The sequence below is a fragment of the Dermacentor silvarum genome, chromosome 4 (genome assembly GCF_013339745.2).
Source record: "Dermacentor silvarum isolate Dsil-2018 chromosome 4, BIME_Dsil_1.4, whole genome shotgun sequence".
In the NCBI taxonomy this organism is placed as follows: domain Eukaryota; kingdom Metazoa; phylum Arthropoda; class Arachnida; order Ixodida; family Ixodidae; genus Dermacentor; species Dermacentor silvarum.
In genome coordinates, this window is record NC_051157.2 from 202,378,696 (window position 1) to 202,396,199 (window position 17,504).

The 17,504-nt window shown below is 50.8% G+C and overlaps 1 non-coding gene across 1 annotated transcript; it reads left to right on the forward strand.

Moving 5' to 3' along the window:
- The first annotated feature begins 17,173 nt into the window (after window positions 1-17,173).
- On the forward strand, window positions 17,174-17,255 carry Trnal-aag (transfer RNA leucine (anticodon AAG)). Its single transcript has one exon. It is a non-coding gene; the product is annotated as a tRNA-Leu (tRNA).
- The last annotated feature ends 249 nt before the right edge of the window (window positions 17,256-17,504 follow it).

Genomic DNA, 17,504 nt, shown 5'->3' on the forward strand with positions numbered 1-17,504 from the left:
CATACTGAAACGGCCACCATTAAAGAGCTCTGTTGATCCTTGGGCTTCACTTTAAAGATTGCTGTACTAGATAAAGAAAAATGTCCTGCTTGTGCGTTAAGATTGCGCATTATACAACTCTTAGAATTATGAGAGAAGCCCCCAGATGCATCTACCGTCACAGTTCTTGTTACAGCTTGGAAAAGTTTACATTTTAACCCTTTAGCTTTAATCACACAGATTAGTCCACATGACTTCACTACAGTGCCAGAACCAGTCTCCGTTTATGTGGGAGATGACGAACTAATTATGACTACGCGCACGTAGTATTAGTAGTAATATTAAGTAGTAGTAGTAAGTTTTTGAGTATTATTATTATTATTATTATTATTATTATTAGTAGTAGTAGTAGTAGTAGTAGTAGTAGTAGTAACAGTAGTGTTAGCAGTAGTAATAGTAGTAGTAGTAGTAGAAGCGTTTTAATGGTCTACTGTTACAAGAGCGCGTAATCCAAGCGCGCGCCGCGTGACACGCAAACCAGCGAAAGAACACGCCGGCCTCACGGCACCTTCAACAGAGGGGGAGAGCGCATACGCCTCAAACAACAACACGAACCACGGCGCCTGGACGTCTACAGTACAGCCTCGACGAAGCGACGTTAACCGGAGAGAGAGAGAAAGAGAGAGAACACACGCGCGCGCCGAGACACCTTCTCACCCGGCGAGCCCAAAGAGATAACTACAGCGTGAGCGTGCGCCAACTGGATGAGTCATCATCCCCCCATTTTCAACGCTTCCACAGCGGCGGTCGGAGGTACGAGAAAACACTAGAAGCTTCCTAGGCTTTGGCCATGCTACGAGATCACGACTCCGATAGGAAAGTTCGAGAACGCCTGTGGAAGCTATATAACCGCCGTGCGAGAATCGTCAGTTCGGAGTTCGAGAGTTCAGTGCGCACCGGTGAAGTGATGTAACGTGAAGACCGAGCGCCTGCGGAAGAAGGGGATTCCCCGGCAAGCTATTCGACGAGTTCATCGAGCGTCTGCATTTCCGGGAAGAAGATCCTTTGAGATTTGCCCCGAGCCACGCCGAGATCGTCTGACAAGACCAGCACGGTGAATACGATTGGACACTTAGTGTTCCTTTTCCTTTTGTACTTTACGTGTTGGACTCTTAGTGCTTATCGTGAATTATTTTATTGCGATAGCAATTATATGGACACTTCAACCGGATTTCTGCCGTCGTCGCCGTCGCCGTGAGGTTCCGTATAGATAAAATCTTCGCCGCGCGCCGTATGCCCCAGCGGAAGCGTGCGGGGACGCGCGCTATCACGGAGAGCGAACGCACTCAATCTCCCACGCGCAAGCAAGGAAGCGGGAAGCCAGCGCCGGAGGGAGCGGTGGGGGCACACTTCTACTCTGCCAACAACCGCGCTCGTCGCTCGACCGCACCGTCTCTTATCTCCACACGGCTCTGACCTTTATGCACTGTGCATTCGCCGCTCAGTTTCTGTTGAAGCGATAGACCACACGTACCTTCGCCCGCTGCAGCGTATGAGTTTGCTGCCAGCGTTTTGACAGTCGTTGTCTGCAGTCATTCAGTGTGATCTCTTCATGTTTGTTTGTGCGCGCTCACACCACGCTTGTTCATTCAGTTAGTAATAGTCGGGCCACATTTTCCAACGCACGCTACACATGTAATGCTGCCCGGATCGGCAGTGCAGTGCTACAGGTGTGTCCCTTCGCACGCGCTGCCCACGGGAAGCGCTTCTCATCAACACCACCGTTTCACACGCGCCTTCTCGTGGTCATCGAGTCTCTCTTCAAGTCGGTCTACTTACGCCGCAGCACACCTGCTTACTTAATCAGCTCATGTTTACTACAATTTATATTGCTACCAAAACCGCTCACCTTACATCGTATGACATTGCTGTGTTGCTATCGCATTCATTGCTTCGCCCTTAGGGCGAAACTGTGACATTTTTTTGTGTGTGTTTGTTAATACCCATCTGATTGTATTGCGCTGTGTCTAGACTAAGTGTGCAAGTGTGTGTGTAACTGCTTTGTGTGAAGAATATATTTTGTTGTGTTTTGACAACTCTGTACTCTGACTTGGTCTTTGGACAGCAACCGGCATTCGCTGGCGCACCAGAGGGCCCATTCTTAATTGTCCTTGCTTTCGTAGGATTATTTTCGGAAGCTGATAAGTCGGCTTTGGAATTTGGTCCGGCGTCTGCGCCTCGTTAACGGGGTCTGTGACATCTACTATACTCGTATACACTGATATTGTCGGGCAGTATGGTATAATGGCATTGATTTATACCTATATTTTTCTAAAGCCAGGTATGTTTGCTTTTGAAATAAAGCCGCTTAGCCTGACTCTAATATTTTCATTGTCGCTGTTTCTGTGCAGATGGCGGCAGTGGAAAAGACAGGGGCAACAGGTGTTGCAATATTTGATATCGATGTCCAGACACCAAGTTCTTGTCCAACAAGAAAGATTTCAGCATTTTCATGGAAGACTGGAGAAACAACGCGGACTACGTGAATTTGCAACGCTCTAGCACAATGGACAATATTTACCTATGAAATAAAACTACATGAGCTCTAAGTTTCGTACTTGTCACCTCTGCAAAACCAATAAACATCTTTACAGGGCGGTATTGAAATCGGTTATCGTGCAGCGGTCACTTCTGAAGGCTGCAGTAAATTTACACGCAGGACAACGGATGAGCAGGAACAGAAAGCCGAGAGTGCCAACATACGAGTGGTCTCTCAGTTATACCAAGACGCAAAACTTATATCGTGCACACATAACGAGTACACAGCCTTCGTCGCAGTGACACATTTTTTGACAGGTGTGCTATCCATCAAAGAACCCATGTTTACTTTCGTTTTATCAAGATAAGTAAAGTTTTTACGGCTGTTTACCAGTGAAAAGGCGCGAACGCACTTCTCCCATGCTGATTATCCACAAGAGGCTTTCAGTATTTCTCTGTCCATGTGTCTTCCAACTCACAATTTTTTTAAATAGGAGTTGCCGTTGCCATTAAAATCATTCAAAATATTGCGCTTAACGTCCCAAAGGAACACAAAGGCTATTGCTTTCTGGCTTTCTCTCTATGAAAAGACTACGTTGTGGAAGAGGGTTTTCAATCATTTTGACCGCCTTGTGTTCTTTAAAGTCCACCTAAACATATTCAGACGAGTGCTTCAACATTCCGTACCCCTCTGAACGTGGCCGTTGCAGGTAGGAATCGAATGCGCGACCTCGTGTTGGACAGCATAACGTCATAGCCAATGAGTCACCACGGCGGGCAGCATCACTGGTCCTGTAGCATGTTAGAAATTTCGTGAAACCATTGCAGCGCAATTAAAAACCAAGCACAAAGAACACAGCACCGGACGCCGCGTTCTACATGTTCGGTCTTTAATTGCGCTACAATGGTATCGCGAATTATAAACCAACCTTACCAATACCTATCAAGAGTTGAAACTTCGCAACAAGAATGCCGAAATGTTTGTTTAAAACAAGTTGCGTGCGAAGTGAGCGAAAGCGTACAAGCATACTAGGCTATTTCTATCATGTGAGAGATGCGACGACCTATAGCTTGAGCTAAAAGCCTCTCAACGAGCGTGCGTAGAGTAATGTTCAAAACACAACTTTCTGTATTTCCGACCGGCCCATGCCGAGGTTCCCTGGTCCCGCCACGTTGATAAACGTGGCAATGGCGGTAAACGGCGATAAACGGTAATGGCGTTCTAGTGATGAGCACGAGGTCGCAGGCTCTGTTCCAGGCTGCCGCGACCGCATTCATATAGGGGTTGAATGCAAAAAAGAAAAAAAAAAGTCTGTAGCTTCGCCCCAAGTACGAAGCACTGACAGCGATACCAAGGTTTAGCGTCGCGCTAAACTGCTCGGACAGTGTTGTAGCAACAAGAATGCCAAAATTTTTGTTTAAAACAAGTTGCGTGCGAAGTGAGTGAAAGCGTACAAGCATACTAAGCTATTTCTATCATGTGAGAGATGCGCGGATGTGACGCATGCGGGTGCGTCAAAATGTTTGGCACCCTCAAAAGCTTTAACACGTCGTGTAGGGCCTGTAATCGCATCGCATAAGCACCACTACGCTGCCCCTAAGAAGCCGCGCCAGTAAAATTACATTACTTTCAGTTTTGAGCATTGATATTGTTTTGGACTTTGAGTAGTTGAGAAGACTCAAGGTAAAGGCCGTGCACTTAGAATGTTATTTTTATGGTATTTGTTTGCGGGCAGCCATTAAAAAATTCTGGGGAATAATTTAGTCTAGTACGCAAGACCTTGTCTGAGCAACTCTAGTAAGGTAAGGCTACAGGCCTTGCTTCGTCTCCGCCACAACGCCCCGACCTTAAGTAAGGGACACAGCGGGGTAGTCCACACCGACGGCGACGTCTCCCTACCTGACTTCGTGAAAAGAACCCTCCCCCTTGGGCCTAGGTTTGCAGTCAGCGCTTGTCTACGTCAGTCTCTTTCGCCGTCCTTTGCCGAAGTTCACGACACTGAGCAACTCTGCCGGTTGAATAGTGTAGCATTTACTTTGCATATACTGCATGCATAAGCATATAATATACCTAAGCCTAAATGTATGCAGGACCTCACGGTAACACAGGCGACGACGGCGAAACTTCGCCTGCAGTATCCATATAATTTAAATCGCAAAAAAACACAATTACTTGGTTATAAAGGTTGTCCGTCGTCACGGTTGACCTTTACGCCATGAGTGACTTGTGGTGCAGGGACGCTGTTGTTAAGCACTGCATAAACTGACGTTCAAACCCGCAGCGCACCGTCGAAGTGCCACGAAAGACTTTCTTGTGCGTCTAGCCAGTGAGATGACTGCCCTGTCTAATGCAACTGTCAAAGCTACTCCCATGTTAAACGCCTTTGTGCACGCTCAAGTTGCAGCGTAACAGGTACTACACCTTTTCGTGAAAGTAGCGGCGGAGGGCTGTAAGCCTTTCATTAAAGTAGAGTTACGATTTACTAAGAAACAAACAAGCAGACAAACAGACAGCATTACGTTATTGTGGACGGCAGTAGGACGAAATCAAACGCTTTGAGTTCTACGAAACTGATCGTTACGAGTAGCTTTGTACGAAATTGTACAAAATGATAGATTTGCAGCGCTCCGCCGGCGCGCTCAAGAAACGCTGCTAAACCGAGCAATCGTTGAGAAAACTTAAGCATATGTCGTATTTTATAACGTCCCATTTCATTTTAAGTTCTTATGGCATCTTGGATGGTTTTGAGAACGCTCCAGATGCCATCATCTTGATCGGATGGATGTAAATGGGCGCTGCGACTACTCTAGGCTGGTTCTTTCAGATTACTGAAATTCGAAATGGAGTGGCTAGAAATGTTCCTACCGACAACGTGGGAGAGATTGTGAGATCCAGTCAGTTTCCTGTTACGTGAGCGCTATGCAGCTTCCGTCAGTGTGCTTTCTTGGAGTCGGCTTGGCAGTTTATGCGGTTTCATGATCGTGCTGTCGTGCTTCATGTACCTCACGTCGATAATGGCGAAGCGGCAGCATTTCTATTTGCCAGTGGCGCCTTAAGTTCGTCTTTCTAGTGGAGAGACAAGCAGTGACCGCTGCTGAACCATTGTGCAGAAAATCGTGCTGCGATGGCGGAGGACTGCCTTGGAATCGGCGGCTACTGTAGTATTGCTTTCGTTGCCCACCATGTTATTGTCGGGCTCGCGCACCCGACGTGATGAGGCAGCGTTCAGTCGTGCATCAATGAAACTGCACTCGCTTCCTTCCCTGTCAGTGCTCCGGGAAGTGACCCACCATTCAGGTGGCGCCGGCATTCTCTGACTGAGATGTGCAACGTCTGCAATCCGACCCGGAGGAGTGGATCGGTTGGATGGATGGATGGATGTAAAACTTTAATAAACGTCCTGAGGTACGCGACTCAGCGCGCAGCGGGCCGCTCCCACGTTGGGACAGGCAGGCCATGCCCGACCGCCGCATCGTGGGCCCTCTGGACAGCCCATAGTTGCGCCCCGGCATCGGGGCTCTTGATAGCGGAGAGCCACTTGTCCTCATTTATTTGTTTCGTGCCTCGTAACGAGGGGCAACGCCAGAGCATATGGTCTAAGCTAGCGAAGTCATTGCAGTGCCTGCAAGAACTACTGGCATAAGTGTCGGGATAAAGCTTGTGTAATAAAGCCGGGCTGGGATACGAGCCTGTTTGCAATAATCTGAGGGTCAATGCCTGCGCTCTATTTAACTTCTTGTGAGAAAGGGGAAAGTCTCTCCTGCCGAGATAAAAGTACTGCGTAATTTCATTGTATGTTGTCGCTTGATCTCTGTTCTCCACCACTCCTGGCCGGCCGGAGAGTTATCCATGGTCGCGGAAAGCGAGACCTCGCGCCTTGGAGTGGGCCAGCTCGTTGAGGTTTGTGGGGCCTCCCATGATGGATCCCATGTGAGCGGGGAACCACGTGAGAGTGTGGGTGAGAGTGGATCGGTGACCCAAATTTACCATTAATCGCCGCGCGAAGTGCCCTATCTGGCAGTAACGGCGACGCGGCGTCATCTGGTCGTTTCAGCTGATCCTTCATCTGGCTTCATTTGGCAGCAGCGGCATGTCGCGTCCATACACTGTCTGAACTTCGCTTGTGTATTTTACGGTGGATGCTGTTGGTGCATTTGGCTCCTTTAGCTTGTTAAATGTGAAGGACTCGTACAAGCGCAAGAATCCGGGTCAACGAAACCTTTCGTCACAGGCCACCACAGCGACATCTGAGAGATTAGCTCGTTGGCGTCTCGCTTCAGCTGGCGGCAGACGCAACTTGCGTCAGCTCGCTGTCTGAACTATCCTAATGCATCTTTTAGCTTAGCATGTTCTAATGCAATTACCATTACTTGGGTAATTTGGGTACTCTGAGCCCGCCTATATATATATATATATATATATATATATATATATATATATGGCGTTTATTAGGCACCAGCCTTTTGGACCGACCGTTAGTTCAAGGCCCGAGATCTCAGCACGAGCGGCGTTTATCGAGGAGAGCGCAGGAGGGATCGACCCACTAGCAAGGGCTGGAGACCATGACCCACTATGGCGTTCGTATCCTTCGCTACAATCACCCCCGGGAGCGAAAGGGGAGCCGTCGGGCGACCTAACAGCTCGTCACTATGAGTGAGTCATAGTAGGTCTTGAGGCGCTCGACGTTGACAATGTCGCGTCCACGACGGCGCATGTCCGTAGAAGGTTCAACTGGTTCGATCACGTAGTTGACGAGAGATGCGCGTTCGACGATACGGTAGGGGCCTTCATACTTGGGCACTAGTTTGGATGAGTGACCAGGTGTAGCGGAAGGAATCGAGAGCCACACAAGCGCTCCAGGAAGAAAGGTGGGTGCAGAAGTGGTGTCGCCGCGTGTGCTCTTCTGGCACTCTTGGTCACTGGATGTAAAGACCCGTGCGAGATCGCGGCAGTCTTCAGCATGTCTTGCCGTGTCAGAAATGGGCGCACATTCGGATGCATCCGGCCGGTACGGTAGAATTGTGTCGATGGTGTGCGACGGGTGCCGACCGTACAGTAGGAAAAAAGGTGAAAAGCCAGTGGTGCTCTGAGTAGCGGTGTTATAGGCGTGAGTGACGAAGGGCAGAATGGCGTCCCAATTAGAATGGTCGGAGGTGACGTACATAGCAAGCATGTCCCCGAGGGTACGGTTGAAGCGTTCGGTAAGGCCATTGGTTTGGGGGTGGTACGCCGCAGTTGTGCGATGAACAACGTGGCACTCCTTGAGAATGGCTTTAACTACTTCGGACAGGAAGACACGTCCGCGATCACTAAGCAGTTCCTGGGGTGGCCCATGTCGCAGGTTGAATCGTCGAAGCAAGAAGGCGGCAACATCGCGCGCTGTAGCTGCCGGTAGGGCGGCAGTTTCGGCGTATCGCGTCAGGTGGTCGACTGCCACAATGGCCCAGCGATTTCCAGCCGACGTCAGTGGAAGGGGCCCATACAAATCGATGCCGACGCGTCCAAACGGCCGGGTAGGGCAAGGTAAAGGTTGCAGACCGGCTGGCGAGAGGCGGGGCGAAGATTTCCGGCGCTGGCAATCGGGACAAGAGCGAACGAACTTGAGAACGTAGCTGTACATCCCGCGCCAGTAATACCGCTGTTGAAGACGCTGGTAAGTCTTGAAAACGCTGGAGTTCGCACACTGTGGATCAGCGTGGAAAGCTGCGCATACTTCGGAACGCAGACTACGGGGTACCACTAGCAACCACTGGCGTCCGTCGGGATTATAATTGCGTCGGTGAAGCAGGTTGTCGCGAATGGCAAAGTGACGTGCTTGGCGACGCAACGTGCGCGTGCTTGGTTGTGCCCACGAACCATAAAGCAAGTCCAGAAGGGAGGCAATCCAATGGTCCTTGCGCTGCTCAGAAGCGATGGTGTTAAGGTCGAGTGAAGAAACAATAATCTCGGATAGGTTAGAGCAGGTATTGTCAGGCAAGGGAGAGCGCGAGAGGGCGTCGGCGTCAGAATGCTGGCGTCCGTTGCGGTACAGCACGCGGATATCGTAGTGCTGCAAGCGAAGTGCCCATCGAGCAAGACGGCCAGAAGGGTCCTTGAAGGACGACAGCCAACATAGTGCATGGTGGTCCGTGACGACGTCAAATGGACGGCCATATAAATTAGGTTGGAACTTAGAGCCCAGATGATGGCTAAGCATTCTTTTTCTGTCACACTGTAATTTGTCTCAGCTTTCGTAAGCCTGCGACTTGCATAGGCGACGACATATTCAGGAAACCCTTGTTTGCGTTGGGCAAGAACAGCGCCGAGGCCAACGCCGCTGGCATCTGTATGCACCTCAGTAGGAGCTGTCGGATCGTAGTGGCGCAAAATTGGCGGGGACGTAAGCAGATGACGCAGCTTTGTGAAGGCCTCGTCGCACTGGGACGACCACGAAGTGAGGGGCCCGTTGCGTGTAAGCAGTTTCGTCAGGGGTGAGATGATGGCGGCGAAATTGCCAATAAAGCGTCTGAAGTCCGAAAGCTGTCTTTGGCCGATCGGCGTCAGCCATGGGTACTTGCCAATACCTTGAGCGCAGATCTAAAGATAAAAATAATTCTGCGCCTTGTAGACTGTCAATGGCGTCGTCTATGCTCGGGAGAGGGTAGACGTTCTTGTGTGTGATCTTGTTTAGGCGCCGGTAGTCGACACAGAACCGCACAGAACCATCTTTCTTCGTAACGAGGACCACTGGGGATGCCCATGGACTGTTGGAAGGTCGTATCACATCGCGGAGAAGCATGTCGTCGACTTGCTCGTTGATTACACGACGCTCTGCAGGAGATACACGATACGGGCGTTGCCGCAATGGCGGTTGCGAGCCAGTATCGATGCGGTGAGTAACAGTGGATGTACGGCCTAGGGAAGATTGCCCGACATCGAAAGAAGAACGAAATTCTTCCAAGAGGCACGCAAGTTGAGATCGCTCGACCGGCGTAAGGTCATCGGCAATAGAAGAATCAAACACATCACTGGACGGTCCCTCACAGGCAGAAATAGCGGTGAGCGCACTAGAACTAGCGCAGTAATTTTCATCGGGCACGTCCATAACTTGCACGTCTTCAATCGCTTCGGCATTGCCTAGACATTCCCCTCGGAGCAGCATGATAGGGTATGGGAACGGGTTGCAAACGAAAATGGTGCTGTAGCCCTGCTTGATGTCCACTGTCGCAAAAGGTAGCAGCAGGCCTGTCCGAGTAAGGAAGCGGTCAGATGGAGACAGCAGCGCAACAGCGTCTGAGATTCCGCTGCAGTACATGGGCACGACTGTTGACGTGCGCGGAGGAACGTGGGTGTCGCCGTGGACAATTAGCTTCCTCGACAGGGAAGTATTGTCGGTGATCGGCAAATCTAACAGCGGCGAGAGTTCCATCTCGGCCCGTGCGCAATTGATAATGGCATTGTGGCGCGAGAGGAAATCCCAGCCGAGGATAACGTCGTGAGAACACGAGGTGAGGATTATGAATTATATGGCGTACAGAACGTCGTCAATAACAACACGAGCAGTGCAAGCCGCTAAGGGGTGGATATGCTGAGCACTGGCTGTGCGGAGGGACAGTCCAGAAGGGGCGTCGTGACTTTCCGAAGTAGGCGGCAAAGCTTTGCGTCCATGCATACGGCGGCTCCAGTGTCCACGAGTGCAGATGCGCGAACACCGTCAACAAACACTTCGATAACATTTGAAGGACTGCGTTGAGGACTTTCACATTTCGACGGCGCCGCAGCCCATGCCTCTTGGACTGCGACGATTAGTTTTCCTCGTCCCGAGTTACGGGACGGGGTCGCATCGGCGACACTGAGTGACGGCGTGGAGACGGTGAACGGCGGGTAGTTGGCGTCGGGCGCAAAGTCGGTGACATAGCTGAATGGGGTTCCTAATATGGACGGTTCAACTGGCTTGTCACGGCTGATGCGGAGCTAGGTGGCTGAGCGCGATTACAATAACGAGCGACGTGACCGGCATAGCCACACGCAAAGCATATCGGCCGGTTGTCGGAAGTACGCCATCGGTTCACTGGGGCAGGTCCCATCCATGTAAGAGGTCGCGTTGTACAGGGCGGATGCTGGTATGACGGCATGGCGAGCTGCGGTCGGGCCCTAGCCGCAACGTCGCCATAACGGAGAGGCACACTCGGAGAGAGTGGTTGAGACCTCGCGACGACTTAGCGTAGCTGAGTGGTGCAACCGTCGGAACATGTTGGGGCGTCGCGACGACATCGGCGTAGCTTAGTGGAGCGGCCGCAGGACGATGGTGATGCTGATCTGGCACGACCTCGGCGATTTCCTGCTCGATCACGCGATGGAGCGTGGGCATAACATTCGTTGCGGGCTGTTGCACATGCGGTGGCTGAGCGAAGGTTAGCAAGGAGAGCTGGCGTGCAACTTCCTCCCGAACGAACGCTTTCACTTCTCTCAGCAGTGCTGTCTGGTCGGAGATGGTGGCCAAACCAGCAATGTGTCCGTCACGCGATGAAGGGCGACGTGTCAAGGAGCGCTGCCTTTGTAGCTCCTCGTAGCTTTGGCATAGAGTGACGATGTCGGTCACGGACTGAGGATCCTGCGCAAGCAGCATGTTGAACGCATCGTCTTCAATCCCTTTCATGACATTTCTTATTTTGTCGGATTCCGACATCGTCGCGTTGACTCGTCTGCACAAGTCCAGAACATCTTCGATGTAGCTGGTAAATGATTCATCCGGCTGCTGTGCACGTTCTCGCAAACTCGATTCCGCTCGCAGCTTGCGCACCGCAGGGCGACCAAACACCACCACCAAAGAAGTCGCGAACGAGGACCACGTCGGAAAATCGGTCTCATGGTTGCTGCACCAGAGACTGGCGATACCCGCGAGATAGAAGATAACATTGCTTAGCTTAGCGGGGTCGTCCCATTTGTTGTGGACGGCTGACCCTCTCATACGTTGTCAGCCAAACCTCCACGTCGGTTTCGTCAGCGCCACTGGAGATGGCAGGGTCCCTGTGGCGACGCACACCAGAGCACATGACAGACTGAGGAGGCGCTTGCTGGGATGGGGTAGGTGGCACTTGCTGGGATGCGTCTTCTGGCATGGTTGAGCGAAGGGTACGGGATCGAAGCTCCAGGATTCACGCTGTAGGCAGAAGCACTCTCCACCACTTGTAAAGGCGTTTATTAGGCACCAGCCTTTTGGACCGACCGTTAGTTCAAGGCCCGAGATCTCAGAACGAGCGCCGTTTCTCGAGGAGAGCGCAGGAGGGATCGACCCACTAGACAGGGCTGGAGAGCATGACCCACTATGGCGTTCGTATCCTTCGCTACAATATATATATATATATATATATATATATATATATATATATGGTCTCTTAAGCCGACCTTGTCTCCCAAGTTGCCTAATAGCTAGGGCCACTGGGTATTCTTATTATTGCGATAGCAATTATATGGCCACTTAAAGCGGATCGGCGTCGCCGTCGTAGTCGCCGCCGTGAAGTTTCGTAAAAAGTCCAAGGGCGATAAAATCGTCGGAGGCGTGGGTTCCAATCCACCGCTGCCAGATTGTGCTGCTTTTTTTTTACGTGCGCTCTTGCCAAAAAGCGCACGCGACCGTCACTCGGTAGGAGAACAGTGGATAAGCGAGCAAAAAGTACAGCGTTCAATAGAGAATTTAAACCCTGGGAAGTCACCTGGGCCCAATGGCTTGAGTGCAGCCTTCTATAAAGCATCCAAGGAACAACTAGCTCCATTGCTGACTGCAGCATTTAATGAGGCATATGAAGTAAATGCATTGCCGAAGTCGTTTGGAACGTCACATACTGTACTTATTCCAAAAACTGATAAAGCAGATGAACTTAAGCAGGTATCGTCGTACAGACCTATCGCCCGGACAAACGTGGACTATAAAATTTATATGAAGGTTCTTGCTGGGAGACTACAGAGGCGAAATAGTCGACCCTCACCAAACGTGTGGGATCAAAGGTCGTTCCATCGTTTACAACATTCACAAGGCGCGATGTGTACTCGAATGCTGTGATGCCAGATATGCACGTGTGGCGTTACTACAGTTGGACTTAGTTTTGATTGTGTGCCACATTGTATCTTTATTGCGATAGCAATTATATGGACACTTCAACCGGATTTCTGCCGTCGCCGTGAGGTTCCGTATAGATTCCAAGGGCGATAAAATCGTCGCCGCGCGCCGTATGCGCGCGGGGGACGCGCGCTATCACGGAGGGCGAACCCCCCCCCCCCCCCCCGCGCTGTCACGGAGAGCGAACGCTCGGCGGAAAACTAACGTGACCGTCGCGCAAAAGACCGTGGGAGTATGGGAGGGGGGGGGGGAGAGGCGGGGCGGCGCTGTGCTCCGGCACCAAAGGGGTATCTTGCCACTCAATCTCCCACGCGAAAGCAACAAAGTGGGACGAGGGGGGGAGGGGGGGGGGAGACAGCTTCTCCTCTGCCAACAACTTCTCTGCGCTTTGCCCGGGGATGCCGGTCGTCCGCACCGTCTCTTATCTCCACACGGCTCTGACCTTTCCATGCGCTGTACATTCGCCGCTCAGTTTCCGTTGAAGCGATAGACCGCGCGAACCTGCGCTTGCTGCCAGCGTTTTTACAGTCGTTGGCTGCGGTCATTCAGTGTGATCTATTCATGTTTGCTTGTGCGCGCTGACACCACGATTGTTAATTCAGTTAGTAAGCCAATGTGTCCAAGTTTATGCAGCCGATAAAACTACTATCCCTACCCCGAATAGCTCTCTACTAATTTGTTATCGCAATCGATGCTTCGCCTTTCGGGCGAAACTGCGACATTTTTTTTTGCATATTGGACAACACCAGTATCGGTTCGGTCATCCGAGAGGGAGTAACCTTGGCGTACCGCAACTGCACTACGAGGCTAATTGTTAACAAATTGCTGGGCCCCCATAAACGTACGACGTTCGGTGCGCCAGCGTTGCCCCTCAGCCCTCTATTGATTGACGTCTATACAGAAGCGCTTTGTCTGAATATGATACAGAACGATGAAATCCATGGATTCAATCTACAGGCGACCGAGGTTAAATTGCTCGCCTATGCAGATGACGTCGCGGTTCTTTGCAGGGACAAGGAAAGTATTAACAGAACATCCAAATACATCGAAGATAATCGCTTGTTCCCCTCAGAAATGACTGGATTTCGCAAGTCTCTTTCTTGCCAGGATTTCATGCTAAGGCTCAAACAAGATATCATTGAACCGAGCGACGCACGTGACACAAAAGCGTTGCTCGGCCTCGACCTCAACGGAGCCTTCAATAATGTATCCCACTTGGCCATTCTACGCGAACTTAACAGTATAAACTGTGGAGAGCGAATCTACCGCTATATATGCAGCTTCCTCACGAAGCGCACTGCAACACTCTAATTAGGCAGCGAACAATCAGGTCAAACACGTTTAGGAAGCACTGGTACGCCCCAAGGGGCAGTACTCTCCCCTCTCCTTTTCAATTTGGTTATGCTACATTTAGCTTTCACTCTAAAAAAGATTCCCGACCTCCGATTCTCACTGTACGCGGACGATATTACGCTGTGGATGACCGGAGCTTCGGACGGGCACATCCAAGACACCCTCCAAGCAGCCATTGACCAGATCGAACAAGTAGGTCACGACTTGAATCTTGGGTGCTCCCCCACCAAATCAGAGCTTCTCCTTCTGCCCCCCCCTCCCCGGAGACGCTTCAGGACATCGCCCCCGAATATCGAACTCACAGTTGAAGGGCACTCTATACCCCAGGTAGACAGGATAAGGGTGCTAGGACTTCACCTTCAAGGCAACCGAGCAAATCAGCACACCTTGGAGGCACTACAAACAACAGTAGATAACACGCTACGCCTCATAGGAAGGATCTCCAATAAACACGGAGGGCTTCGAGAGAAGGAACTGATTCAGCTCATCCAAGCTTTTGTCCTAAGCAAAATCACCTTCGCACTACCATATCTCTTACTCTCTAGGAAGGAAGCGGATACTGTAAACTGCTTGATCCGCAAGATACACAAAGTCGCTCTTGGTGTTCCGATTAGAGCATCCACACAGAGGGTGATGGCCACAGCCACAATTAATACCCTTGAAGAATTAACCGAAGCACATCTATCATCGCAATATCACAGACTCTCCACCACTGAAGCTGGGCGTGAGATCCTGAGACAACTGCACTACGCTCCACAACTAACGAGAACAAGCGACATCAACTTCCTCCGAACATACACGGCCAATACCACATCCAACCCCTACCCAGAAACATGCACCCTGAATTTCACGTCGAACGCCGGAAACTTCGAGCCAAGACGCTACAGCGCAGCCATGGACAGGCGGAAGGAGTTTACTATGTGGACGCCGCAGCCTATAACACTAAACATCGTTATGCTTTAGCGGTAGTAGGCAAGCAGGGCAACACTGTTCGTTCAGCATCAGTCAGGACCACCTCAGTGGGCGACGCAGAAGAGGCCGCCATTGAACTCGCATCGGGGCTACCTGATTGTGATGTCATCATCAGTGACTCGAAGGCTGCTATCCGGAACTTAAGTAGTGGCTACATTACAAACCTCGCGCACTCTCTACTAGTCGCTCACCCGCCGAAAAACTACATCGCTCTCATCTGGACTCCAGCACATCAAGGACTACCAGGCAACGAAATGGCTCATGCCGCTGCTCGAGGATTCACGGACCGAGTGGACGGAAATGTGGGCCTTACCCCAGAACCCAATGACTCCCAAGAACAGACCAATAAAGACGCACTCATCTCATTCCATGAAATTTGTACACATTACAAACACCAACGCCTAACGTATCCACCTCTCTCTGTGTCGAGCACGCGCCAGAGAGAAATATTGTGGCGCCAACTACAAACTCGCACTTTTCTTACCCCACGCACTTTGCACTTATTCTTTCCCGACACATACCCGACACCCAAGTGTCGCTTCTGCCCTGTCCAGACAGCACATCTCTCCCATATAATGTGGAAATGCCCCATCAAATATGCCCCCCTCCCCCCGCAACCTCCAACCATTAATTAGTAGCGAGGAGCTGTGGGAGACTGCCCTGCGCAGCTCCGATCCCACCCTGCAGGACCAAGTCCTGAGGTGGGCTGAGGAGGTAGCGGAGGCATACCACGACTGGTAGGCGGACGTCTGGCAGCAGAAGGTGCTAACACTGGAGCACACAGGCCTCCCTCTCTTCCCCCAACCCCTCCCCTTTCTTAAAAAGGGAAATAAAAGTTCATTCATTCATTCATTCATTCATGAACAGAATAGTCGAAGGAGTGAAGCGCTTCAGTGAGGTAACCGGAAGTGCGATGAACTGGGGTAAGTGCCTGGGATTTTGGCACGGAGAATGGCCTTCGACCCCAGACACATTAGCTAACGTGGCTTGGGTTACGACGCCACCATGGTACTTGGGGGTGCCGCTGGAACTTTATTAGACACTGATCGGTACTGGCGAGCGCAGGCGCAAGAGACGCGAGAAAAAGCGGACAGATGGAAAAGTGCTCGTCTATCAGTATTCGCAAGAGCTACGGTGTGCAACCTTTTTTTGATCAGCAAGTTGTAGTACGTAAAGCAAGTGCTACATTGTTCCCTAGTAAACGTTCAGAAGCTGCACCGTGTTTTTGCTGTCTTTGTTTGGGCGTCAAGTTGGGAGAGGTGCAGGCGCACGAACTTGTTTCGGCAGATGAAGGCCGGTGGTTTAGGACGGGCATTTGCTTGTGCGACAGATTGTAAACAGGTTTTTATTTTTCCGAGATGTTAGAGACCCATTCCTGCGTACGGTTTGTCAACAAAGACTCGGGCGTGCATTGCCTAATTTTGTGGTGACGACGCAATGTTTCACGTGGCGTTCGTGGTTTCTTCAGAGAAATTGTTGTAAGTCTCAAATTTCTAAACACACGTTTTTCGATGGAGTGTTTGAGTAGCGTTAAAAGGAAAAAAAATGTACAAGGATGTTTGTGACGTGGTGTTTCCAGTGCCCTTGTACAGGGTCGTATACTCTGGAGGCCCAGGTGGAAATGTTTTAACGAGAGTTAAAAAAATGCAGGGTGTCGCCGGGAACCAAAACCTTTTTTTTCATGATACACACTGGAACTTTAACTGTTAAGTCTTTTCTAGAGGAAAGGGGTTTCTTTCTACTTTGGGGTTCTCACTGCCTCATATGCAAGCAGCTTGAGACAATAGACCATGTTTTTCTTCATTGCTGGGAAGGGGTATATTTTTGAGATGTGCTACAAAGAACCATTAAAAAAGAATTACCGCTCGACTCTTACGGGATCAGGTACCTGCCAACAGATAATGAGGATGGTTTTCCGTTTGACCAGATTATGCTGATGGGCCTCCACAGTATATAGAGCTCCCGAAAGGCTGGCTATTTTTGTGGCCCAGACACAAGACCAGCACGCATGTATTTCCGCGAAAGTGTGCACAGGTTTCTGGATATGTTGAAAGCACAAACAGATGTTCCTGAATGGCTCTCAAGGCTGGAGACTTTGGTGGTGCTCAGGGAACTTTAAAATGGCAACACCTGGCCGCAGTGGCAATTTGGCCACTTGAGCGATCTGGCGTACTGTCTATTGTGGTGTGTTCATTTCTTGTACTGTGTCGAAGCCCCGCAATAAAAAAGAAGGTAGCGTGGCCGAGCGGTCTAAGGCGCTGGTTTAAGGCACCAGTCTCCTCGGAGGCGTGGGTTCGAATCCCACCACTGCCAGATTGTGTTGCTTATTTACGTTCGCTCTTCGGCAAAAAGCGCATGCGACCGTCACTCGGCAGGAGAACAGTGGTAGCGTGGCCGAGCGGAGATTCCACTTCCGGCCATCACAGCGAACGGTCGCGGAATGTCTTGCTCCTCAGGAGTAGTTACAGCGGCCCTCGGCCGCGGTTCCCGGTCAACGGAAAAACCTTCTCCGGACTACCAGATGGTTCTACCGCAACTGCCTTCAGGTGCAAGTGTTCTGAA